Source organism: Macrotis lagotis, chromosome 8 (genome assembly GCF_037893015.1).
Source record: "Macrotis lagotis isolate mMagLag1 chromosome 8, bilby.v1.9.chrom.fasta, whole genome shotgun sequence".
NCBI classification, from domain to species: Eukaryota; Metazoa; Chordata; class Mammalia; order Peramelemorphia; family Peramelidae; genus Macrotis; species Macrotis lagotis.
In genome coordinates this window covers 178,205,485-178,217,138 of record NC_133665.1, presented here as the reverse complement: position 1 = coordinate 178,217,138, position 11,654 = coordinate 178,205,485, and the positions used below count along the sequence as shown (strand labels likewise).

General features: G+C 40.5%; 1 long non-coding RNA gene across 1 annotated transcript; it reads right to left on the bottom strand.

Annotated features, from left to right (window-relative positions):
* Positions 1-688: 688 nt before the first annotated feature.
* On the bottom strand, positions 689-11,654 carry LOC141495027 (uncharacterized). Its single transcript, XR_012470637.1, has 3 exons — positions 10,989-11,654; positions 3,054-3,141; positions 689-947 (listed from the first exon to the last, which is right to left on the bottom strand). It is a non-coding gene; the product is annotated as an uncharacterized LOC141495027 (long non-coding RNA).

The following is an 11,654-nucleotide window of genomic DNA, read 5'->3' as shown; positions in this document are numbered from 1 at the left end:
TTTTGGTAAATAATACTTATTACATTATTTTTCAGTTGAATTGGATGGGCTTTTTTTGGTTTTTACAAGGCAATGGGGTTAAGTGACTTGCCCAAGGTCACACAGCTACTAATTATTTAGTGTCTGAGATTGGATTTGAACTAGGGTCCTCCTGACTCCAGGGCCAGTGCTCTCTCTCCACTATACCACCTAGCTGCCCCAGAATTCATCTCTTTTCAGTGACTTCTCTGTTTGGAATGGGGAAAAAAGAGTTTTATGTATGGCAGCCCATTCCCAAATCATTAGATTAGAGGTCATTCCCGAAGGGATCTCAGCTGGCATCTAATCCAAATTCTTCATTTTAACGATGAATAAACAAAGTCTAGGGAGCTTAAGTGACTTGCTCAAGGTCATACGATAAGCATCTGAGATGGATTTGAACCCAGTCCCCATGGCTCTAGAACCAATGTTCTTTCCATTATTGCTGCCTCCTGGGCGCTGAGTGGCTCCTGATAGTGAGACTTTGCCTGGATTGCTTCAGGCATCTGAGAATAGGGAGCCTGGTACAAGACAAACATTTTCTACTGATACTGCTTCAGCCCTGTCACTTGCTTTGGAAGAAATACTTTCTGATGGAGTAATATGATTTAGTTGGGAAACCTATAATGAGCATCCCTAGGCAGCTTCAACTTCAGGCTTGTCACAGCTAATGGAGAGAAGGGGGAGCAGGGGGTGTTGGGGGAGGGCTCTCCAAAGGCCCTTATTGAGGGAAGGAGACAGGCAGGCAAAGCCAAAGGCCCTGATGACAGCTCTTCTACTTGGCCACCTGCAGTCTGCCCAGATGTGTCAGGTGTACAGGACAGATCCTGGGCCCTGGGACTGCGTCTGGATCTGAAGGATGGACGCTGCAGCTTACCTGATGGAAGAGCCCGCAGTCACTCCTCCTCTCTGGCTCTCAGTCTCTGCATCTGTGAAATGAGGCACATGAACTAGAGTCCTCCTTGGTTCCTTTCAGTTTGGGATCTCTTATGCTAGATACGTCCCATTCCATCTTCCTCTTTCCTTCCTCCTTTCCTTCCCTCTTTCCTCCCTCCCTTCCTTTCTCCCTTCTTCCTTCATTCTTCCCTCCCTCCCTCCCTCCCTCCCTTCTTCCCTCTCTCCCTCCCTCCCTCCCTCCCTCCCTCCCTCCCTTCTTCCCTCTCTCCCTCCCTCCCTCCCTCCCTCCCTTTCTTCCTTCCTTCCTTCCTTCCTTCCTTCCTTCCTTCCTCCCTTCCTTCCTCCCTTCCTTCCCTCCTCCCTCCTCCCTCCCTCCCTTTCATTTTCTCCTTTCTTTCTTGGAAGTTTTCAGCAAGAGTACTGACAACACTGTTCTGGGAGAGGATTTGTGGGATCATCATCATCCTCATTGCTGATGACTACTTTCATACAGTGCTCCACTTTAGAAGGGGCTTTTCACATCCCATCCACATCCACAGAAAGATCTATGGAATCCGAATATACACCAAAGTATACTATTTTCACTTTAAAATTCATTTTATACTATGACTTTTTCTTGCATGATTTTTTCTCCTTTAGTTCTGATTCTTCTTTCATAAACATGGGAATATGATTAACATAGTTCTACATGTTTAACCTATATCAGATTACTCACTGTCAAGGAGAGGGGAAAAGGAAGGGGAGAGGGAAAAAAGCTTCCCACAAAATGAATGTTGAAAACGATCTTTACATGTACTTTGAAAAATAAATGCAGCAGCAGCAGCAGCAGCAGCAGCAGCAGCAGCAGCAGCAGCAGCAGCAGCAGCAGCAGCAGCAGCAGCAGCAGCAGCAGCAGCAGCAGCAGCAGCAGCAGCAGCAGCAGCAGCAGCAGCAGCAGCAGCAGCAGCATAAAAGAACAAAGACAAAAGAAAGGGTTTTTCACACAAAAGCCATACACAATAAGTGGTGCAAATGTTATTATTCCTCTTGTAAAGAGAATGAAACTGGGATTCCCAAAAGGGAATTGGTCATAGAGTTAGAAAGTGATAGGGTGGGATTTGGGGCTTGAACCCAGATATTCTGGCTCCAAGTCTGGAGTTCTTTTTACAGGCCAAGATCAAAAAGAACTCTTGTCACCAGGTAGGCAAAAGCAAAAAGGCAGTAAGGAAACATTTCCATAAAGATGTCGTGCTCTGTCTGGTGTGGGTGAGGGATAAAGGCTCCTGAGCATTGTCTCTAGTCAAAGCCTCAATCACCTGTGAAGCATAGCCTACGTGACCACAACTGGATGAGGAAGAAGCGTAGCCCATCCCGCCCCAGATGTGTGCCACTGTGGCAGGAGCAATATTGCCTCCGACTGTGGGGCACAGATGCGGGGCCGAGCACAAGTGATGGAGCCAAAGAGAGTTCTGGAATGACAAGTATGAACGAGGATTGAGCTGATCGTGTACAAGAGCCGGGAAAGCCGCTTGTAGAAATGAAGTCGGGGAAGAAAAGGAGACGAGCTGGTGCATAATGAGGGGCCGGGGGGGGGGCAATTGAGAAAAGTCCCGAGAAGGGGGAGAAGCCGGGGAAAGGAAATGGGGAGCCAGTGGTGCGGCCAAGGAAAGGCGAGGCCAGCTCAACTAGACTTCTGTAAATTCGGCTCAGAACCGGGAGTGCCATAAGATTACTGCCCGGGGCGGCAACTGAGCTGACGCGGAGCATCAGACCTCTAGCTAGAGAAGTGAGGCAGGGCCTACTGTGCTTCCTGGGGGGCCAGCTTGGGAGAACAGGCCCAGACAGAGAAAGAGAGGTGGGGAGGAAAGAGGTGGGGGAGAGGGGGAGAGACAGAGAGACAGAGAGAGAGAGAGAGAGAGAGAGAGAGAGAGACAGAGAGAGAGAGAGAGAGACAGAGAGAGAGAGAGACAGAGAGGGAGAGGCAGAGGGAGAGGGAGGGAGGAGGAGGAGGAGAGACAGAGAGAGAGAGAGAAACAAGAGAGTTCTGACATATAGAAAATGGATGTAGAAAACAATTCAGTGACAAAACAACAAAATTTCAATTGAAGTGTAAAGACATGTCAACGTAGATTGAATGGTTGGGCCTTTAAGTTTCTCACCTGTTTGACGTGTTAGTTTTGTAAGATACTTTTCCATTGCAGCTGACCAAGTCTGGCTTATATGGACAATTTAACATTTGAATGAAATCTTGGGAGAAAGAAAAGAGCAAAGTCAATGTCCCAATATCATAATATAAAAAGAAAATCCCAAACCCTTGGACTGACTGGGCAACAAATACATCCATCAATGAATAATCTATCAGACCATTTTCAAAACATTCGTGCCAAGTACTAAGCTAGGTCTTGCGAATACAAAGAAAATAATGAAATAGTCCCTGAATGCAATGAGCTTACATTCCATTGGGAGAAATAACATGTATATAAATCAGCATATTTAAGATAAACTTACGTAAAACCCTTCAGAATAAGAATTCCCAAGAAACACACCTCTAATGTATCATGCTCTCGGTATACATACCCAAATACTTCTCTGAGAAGCCTGTGGAGCTAAAAAGAAGCCTGGATCAGATAACCAACAGAGCTACCCACTCCTTACTAACTTTTGATAGCTTTGTTAGTGCCTTTCTAGGTGTGCTTGGAGGCTCATTTATAAGCCAGATGTAAGAACCTCCTGAGTTCAGGAGCTGGACAGCTCCCTTTCAGTCATACTGATAGGGAAGATTCCCTTAATTGCTAATACCAGTGGGAAAGGCTTTTGAAAGACTCCTTTGTTTCTTAACTTGAAAAGTTAAGATTTTAGAGCTGATTCTATTGCTTATAAGCCTGGCCATTCTCAGGGGTAGAAAGCATTTTTAGGTTCTGATCCATCTATTCTGGAGAACAATTTGGAACTAAGCTCAATAAAGCTGTGCCCACCCTTTGATCCAGTCATACCACTACTAGGTCTGTGTCCCATAGAGATTCCAAAAAAGTAACACATGCTCAAAAATATTTAGAGCAGTTTTTTGTGGTCAAAAGTCGGAAATTGAGGGGATGCCTATCAAATGGGGGATGGCTGAACAAGTTAAGGTATACAAATGCTAAGGATTATCGCTGTTCTATAAGAAATCATGAGCTGTAGATTCTAGAGAAGCATGGAATGAATTACAAGATCTGAGGTTGAGCAAAGGGAGCAGAACCAGAAGAATACTGAATAAGGTAACATTGTGTGATGATCAACTCCTCTGTGATTAGCTCCTCTCAGCAGTCCAGTGATCAAGGACAATCCTAAAGACTCGTGATGGAAAATGCTATCCACATCCAGAGAAAGAACCATGGAGACTGAATGCAGGCCAGAGCGTACTAGGTTCACTTGTTTTATGTTTTTTTCTTTCTCATGACTTTTTTGATTTTTTTTACATGATGAATATGGAAATCTGTTAAACATAATTGTACACACATAATCTATATCAGATTACTAGCTGTCATGGGGAGGGGGCAGGGAAGGGAAGGCAGTAGGAAAATAGGAAGTCAAAAGTTTATAAAAAGTGAATGTTGAGGGGGAGGCTAGGTGGCACAGTGGATAGGGCACCGGCCCTGGAGTCAGAAGTACCCTGAGTTCAACTCTGGCCTCAGACACTTAATAATTACCCAGCTGTGTGGCCTTGGGCAAGTCACTTAACCCCATTGCCTTGCAAAAACCTTTTAAAAGTGAATGTTGAATACTATCTTTCCATGTAATGGGAAACAATAAAATAAAATAATATTCATAAAAAAGAAAACATTTTCCAGTTTTCTGAATGGTCATATAGTCTGAATGAATTTTAAATGAATTAAATTAAATTAAGGATAATTTACACTATGAATCATACTAAATGTTATCAACTATCTTTCTTTTTTAGGGTCCACTATATCCCCTATATTTTTTTCATGATGCCTTGCATTGCTAGATACTGGCATAATCTTTCCTTTTTCCTAAACATAAGGGTAGTGCCAAGGGCCCTTCTGCTCCAGGATCCAAGAGTAGAGGAATGGGGGACAAAGCTCTACTCTTCCTCTGGACTCTTGAATTCTACTCCCAATTTTTAAATGATTCTGAATTTCCCTATGCGTTCTTGACCCCCTTTACTCTTTCTTCCCCTTTTTTTCAAAATAAAAGATTTGCTTTTCACAACTGCAAAAAAAAAATTTCTAAACAGCTCTCTTTTCCAGGATAGGTATACAGCAAAGCAATTCTCCTATCATGTTAGCATGTCCACTAGAATACAGTTAAAAAGAATGATAACACAAATCACTGTTCTTCAGTAATCTGGAGAAAGGAAATGTCTATAGAACAATACAGTTGAACAAAAAGAGGCTGTTCCCTTTAAGCACTCCCCTTCCCGCCAAAGGATAGTTGACTAAATGTTCCACTTTATGTGTTAAGATAAAACTTTGGTGCCAGAAATTATTTAAGATTGACATAGATAGTAACAGTATAAAGTGTCAAAGGAAAAAGAATCCCTATAAATTCAAGTAAGTACCTCAATTTACAGTTAATTAATCAATGAAGTATTTATTAAACATCAACTGTGTGTCAGTTACTGACTTAGGCATTCTTTAAATTATACAATGAAAGATTTTATGCCACATGTCCGTATCTTGTCTATTCTTGCAGATAATGATATCAACCTTGGAAAAATAGAGATTGAATCATTCTCTTCTACTTTCAGTTTTTAAAAAATAAACTTCACAAATTTTAAGTGCATCATTCTTTCAAGACAGGGTCTAAGTAAAACACATTCATAGATATCCATAAATAACAGTGCCAGATTCTCATACCGATGATACTCATGAGAGGCAATCTCATAGTCAATGGAACTAAATGAAGTCAGAACTATTTGAAGACATCATATATGGAATTTTACAATAAAACCAAATTTTTTTATGCAGATGTGCATAAGGCAGGTTGGTTCCAATTCATAAAATTAACAGTATTTCTTATGGTATTCAATAGTCCTGTGAGGGAGGAACATCAAATTGTCTGGATGCGAAATTGCCTTCAATGCATACCATAGATTCAGCTGAGGGTCAGTTGAGTGTTTTGCCTGAAAAAGAGTAGACTCATGGAGATACTATATCTCATACTTTATTTTCTTCCTTAAGGATATGAGCTCTCTCTCATCACATTCAACTTAGATCAATGCATACCATGGAAACAATGTAAAGACTAACTCCTCCTGTGGGGGGGGGGTAGGGGAGGGAAGCGAGATTGGTTGGAAAATTGTAAAATTCAAAATAAATAAAATCTTTCAAAAAAAAGAAGAAAAATCAACTATTTTTGCCTGGTGATCAAAAGTAATCTAGAAGTTATGGTTTCAGCTCTTCCAGAACCTTCCCTTGAGCTACAATTCTGCTTGTAGATTTTCCTTTACTTTCAAAAGCCCTGTACACTCCAAATCTTTTCTTTAGAAGTGGCTCCAGTATCTCACTGATTCTGACACCTTCTCTGATGCCAAGAATTTTCTATTGGTTCATTTGGGGTTTCTATATTAATGGTGCAGAAGTCTCCAAGAAAGGAGAGATGCCTTTTGTATTTTCCAAGAAAAAAGTACAATTTTGGAAAGTACTTTGGAAATGGAAAATATTTTTTCCATGGTATCCCAGAAAGACAGATTCCTGGTAAAATAGAGGACATAGGCTTAGTATTTATTGCTTGTATGCCTTCTCAATCCCTGTGGTCCTAAATTTATTCACTTTTAAAGGGTTGATGTTGAACTAGATGGCTTCTATCCATCATGTATTATGCTATAGATTAGCAATACAAAGACAAAAGTCTTTGCCTTCTAGGAGTCCTCTTGCCTTTGCTTCTGCCTAGGGTTCCTGATTGGCTTTCTGAAATTAATACTGCTTTTAAAGGTGAGGATCTTCATGTCTGAGGACTCTTTCTCCTAGGACTCATTAATTCTACTTTTTCCTTCCAACCAATGCAACGGATTGAGTACTGATGACCTTTACACCTTGCATCATAAATGCAAAGTTAATGAAAACATCAAATCTGTTTATGCTCTTGGTTCCTGCTTTGGTGCCAGGATAAATGATGCATACGTTTCCCTGTCTTCCACATCATCTAGAACCAGACCTAGGTGCTGCTGCCAGTATTGTCAAACCCTCATCATAGGTTCAGTTTTCCAGTTAACAGCAAATTTATCTGCTTTTCATTCAAACATCTGCCCCAGTCCCATTCTCCTCTTTTTTCCTTTTCCCCCCTTGTATTTCATGTCTCTCTCTTCATTCTAAAGAACAATGAAGAGGGAGAAATGGCAATTATCTAGAGGGATCCATCAGAGGCTTCTATGATGATGGGAAGGTGTAGAAGGCAAAGCTCCAGTTTCTTTTAGTGGGATTGCTGGCTCTTTGTTGTATGATTCTTAAATTTAGAGGGTCCTGACAGTATTAATATTGATTATAGCAAGCTGAAATAAGCAAATTTAGCACTATAATTAGGTGAAAATATCCCTGTGGATGCACACTCCAGGTGAAGATGCCAAATGTCCCTTTTCATGGTTTTAAGTCCTTGGGAATCTCTAACCATGATTGTTGGGTGGAGGGAGAAGAGGGGTCAGTGGCATAAAGGTTCTATTTCTGTATCCCATGGCTCAAAGTTTTCACTTAATATCTAGCCTGCCCTTAAAAGTTAACTTGGGGGATCTTGATGCTTCTTACCCTGGGTTCTAGAACTGCTAGTTACAGCAATGGCATCAAATTCTACTTCTGAAAAGTCAACAATCTCATTGTTGTTGCTGGGTCTTAAAGAACACCAGAAAAATGCAGCCTCTAACTAATATTATGACAGAAACAAGAAAACTGGTTCCATTGGCAAAGCAGTTTGCTAACATGAAACCTTTAGATCCAAAGATTATTGGTAATTTCCTTTGAATTACTTCCAACCCAAATATGTCAATTGCAAACTATTGGATTCATTAGCCTTCAGAGTGTCTCCTAATTCCAAATCTAAGATCTCAATATACTAAGAAACTTTAGTGGTAACCAGTCTATTAGAGCACCTGTCTTAGGGTTGGAGAGATCTGGGTTCAAGTCTAGCCTCTTGATCAGTTAGCACCATACCCTTGAGCAAATCATTCTCAGAGCCTTGGAAATCTCTACACTGATAAGAGTTTCTCCTCTGAATATCCCTTGTATCAATGTAAATATAGATCCAGATCAGAAAAAAAGGAAAAATAATAGTCTTAGAATGATCCAGATAAAACATTTGTACAGTAAAAAATGGATGAGACAGACTAGAAGAGATAATAGTAAATGCAGGCTAATGGTGTGCATCTACGTTAATGAAGCACAAATGAGTAGCTACTTATAAATAATGAAAAGAATAAGATGTTCCAAAGCACACCCATGTCATAATTAAAAGAATAATACCTTCCCTCTAATAGAAAGTGCTAATGCAAAGACTTGTTCTATCATGAATATCTACTCTTTTAAGTAAATTCAATGTTATAAAGTCAACGTTATAAAATTTATTTAGCCTCAGAGAACTCAAAATTTAGCTCTGGGTTGGTTTATTCAGGAAGCAGGAGGATTTCAAGGTGGTGTCAGTATGTATGGGCAGAGCTATTTTGGTGTGAGGAGTGGAGCCCTATAATAGGGTCTAAAATAATCTCTTTGATTAGAGTAGGTCATTGTGCTTTTCATTTTTTGATTTGCTGTAAGAAAAACTGGTTCCGCTCCTTCCCTTTTCCTTTTGGGGAATCTATAGAGTAGCTTGGAGAAGCTCTGAAATTATCTGCATCAGCAGACCAGGTATCATTAGGGATTGGAAGTATGAGAACAATTCAGAATATACAAAAGACCTACTGGGAAGTTTGTTTTTTTTTTCTTTTGTTTGCCCTTCAATTTCAAAGAAGAACATGACATCAGAGAGGTGATGCCATGGCAAGCACATGAATTGGATTTGAGGAAGAGGAGGTTGTGCTAGGTCACTAGTCTCATTTTCTCCTTCAGAGCATCTGGGTCCATTGGCCAGATAAGAATCAGGATGACTGGAGATGGCCCTGTATGTAAGGCAATCAGGGTGAAGTGACTTGCCCAAGGTCATACAACCAGTAAGTGACAAGTGTCTGAGGCTGCATTTGAACTCCTGTCCTCCTGACTCCAAGATCAGCGTTCTATCCACTCCACCACCTAGCTGCCCTGGGGAAGAAATAGAGACCCACAAATGGGGGAAGGGGAGGAAGATTTCTTGATTATAAAAATATTGTTCTCTGGTGCTTTGTGAGCAGAAAAGAAATGAAAGAGAAGCATTGGAACATGGGAGAGTTTACAATTTCCTTTGAAGAAATGATTTCCAAGTGCCAACTGGATGGGGAGAAACAAGATTAGTAAAATGAGTGGATTCTGACCTTTGTGGAGTGGGAAGCATTGATATTCTCACTTTACCTTGATAGAGCAAGATGAGACAAAGATGAAAAGTAAGAGGTCCACCCAGAATGAAGAACAGTAATAATTTTACATATATCAATGTAAATGATACTTTTATATCATTGAGGAAAAATTTTTCAAGCTATAGGAACAGTTTAATATTTTGAGGGGAGGGAAGGGGGTGGAACAAGACAGCTTAATGCTACAGTGTATATCAGATAGTTATTAATAAGACATTTTTATTTGATTTCCCCCTTAACTTGGAAGCAATGCTTAGTCTTGTTTGGGAGATAATAATAGGCTTAAGGCAAGGCAGATAATTAAGGGGTTTAAACTGTCTCCCTCAAAAATGCTACATTGGATACAAAATCGTTCATGACATTATACTGGGGGTATATCTTTAAATAATGAACAGTGTTCATTATGGGCATCACTTACTCTAGTATTCTCATTATCTTTGAAGGGGTTTTTTTGGCTGTTAACTCAAACCTTGACTGACATCAACTACCTTCTCATCCCTTTGATTGGAAGGCTGGAGAGTTGAGTGCCAAACTCCTCTACCTTTTATAGCAGGCAAATACTGGACTTTTGAGTTCACTCTGCTCTTTATCTGTTGCTCTACTGGTTTCAACTCCATAAACCACCCATTTTACTAATCTTGTTTGTCCCCATCCTGTTGGCACTTGGAAATACCAGCGTTTGTCATTTCTTCAAAGAAACAAGAAGCCCCTTCACCAGGTTCTGTCCACCTCTGCTTTCCTACCTCCTTTTTTGTGCTGTCTCTTCCCCTCATTTAGATTGTAAACTCCTTGAGGGCAAGGACTATCTTTTTATTATTTGTATTCCCGGCTCTTAGTTCAGTGTTTGGGAGATAGTGGCTACTTAATAAATGTTAATGGGCCTGGATTGGTCTAGTAAAACATATATTTATAATAAATGAGCCAGGCATGAACCTAGATCTGAGTCAAAGGCTTTGTTATACTTTTGAAAGAGAATGTAGATGCTATGGCATTGGGATGACTTGTTTATAATTCCCTAATTAAAATAAGTTGTTCTCTATACCCATGAGATTTTTGGACACCCTTTTCCCTCCTTCTTTAGCCACTATACTGTTTTCCTGTCAAGTGTTTGCAGACTTTGTCATAATCCAAGCTGGAAATTCTTTATATAAAGTCCATAAACATAATTGGTCTACATTTGGAGGGAGCATTGTTGTTCTCATCTTCTGGTAGCAAGTATGTGATGCCTTCTGTTCAGAAATATGGGCTAACTCCAATTAATGCAATGACCAATCCCAGCTTCAGAGAACCAAAGATGACGCAGTCTACCAACCTCCTGACTGGGATGTTAGACACGATGTGCAAAATGAGACCTCCGTTTTGGATCGTAGCAGATATGGATTGATTTTCTTTGACTATGTTTATTTATTATAAGGACTTTATTTTTTCTTGGGATAGAAAATTTGGGAGTGATATTTAGAATTATGAATGGTAAAATTGAGAATCAGGATTAGAGTTGGGGGCTAGCAATTATGTTACCAAAAAAGAAGAAACTCTAATGGGTTGGCCATCTTGTTTGAATGTCAAACCTACATTTACCTAAAAACTATTTTACGATGAACTCACACAAGAAAGTGCTCACATGGAGATCAGAAGAAGTGATCCAAGGACACTCAGAAGGTTTCTTTGGAATCAATTGTGAGAAATGGAAGACACTGGCACAGGAGTGGCAGACATGGCATGCCCTCATCAAAGATGGTCTGTTCTCTGTGAAAAGAATTGTAGTAGTTCAAAAGAAATATCAGATGCCTAAATTTAGAGACATGTCCACTCCAAAATTCATTCAGACTATTTGTACCCAACTGGAACAGAGCCTTCTGAGCTCATATTGGTCTGATCAATCACAGTTGGACACAGTGATGTGTCCCCTTCAAGTATGAACAACAAGATAGTGCTGAATAACTTTGGCTAGTATTGCACAACTTTCCTAGGCTAAGAGCATAATGTCTTTGCTAGAAAACGTGAGGATATGAAAAAGCTTTCCATGTTCAAAAGGGACTTTTCCTTGAAACTGGCAGGAGTTTGGAGGCCAATAAGCTTCCCACTAAATCAGAGCCTTCCGGCAAGGTTATCTTCATCATCTCCATGGGTTCAAATGAGAAGGCATTCATAGGAGCTGCAGAGAAATGCCATCTTCACTCAGAGCATTTAGTCTCTTGCAGTCTCTGGGCAGAGTTCCTAGCCCAAAACAAGAATTGCCTCTCCCAATTCAGACTTTGGTAGGAGTTGATTTTAGCTACAGAGCCTG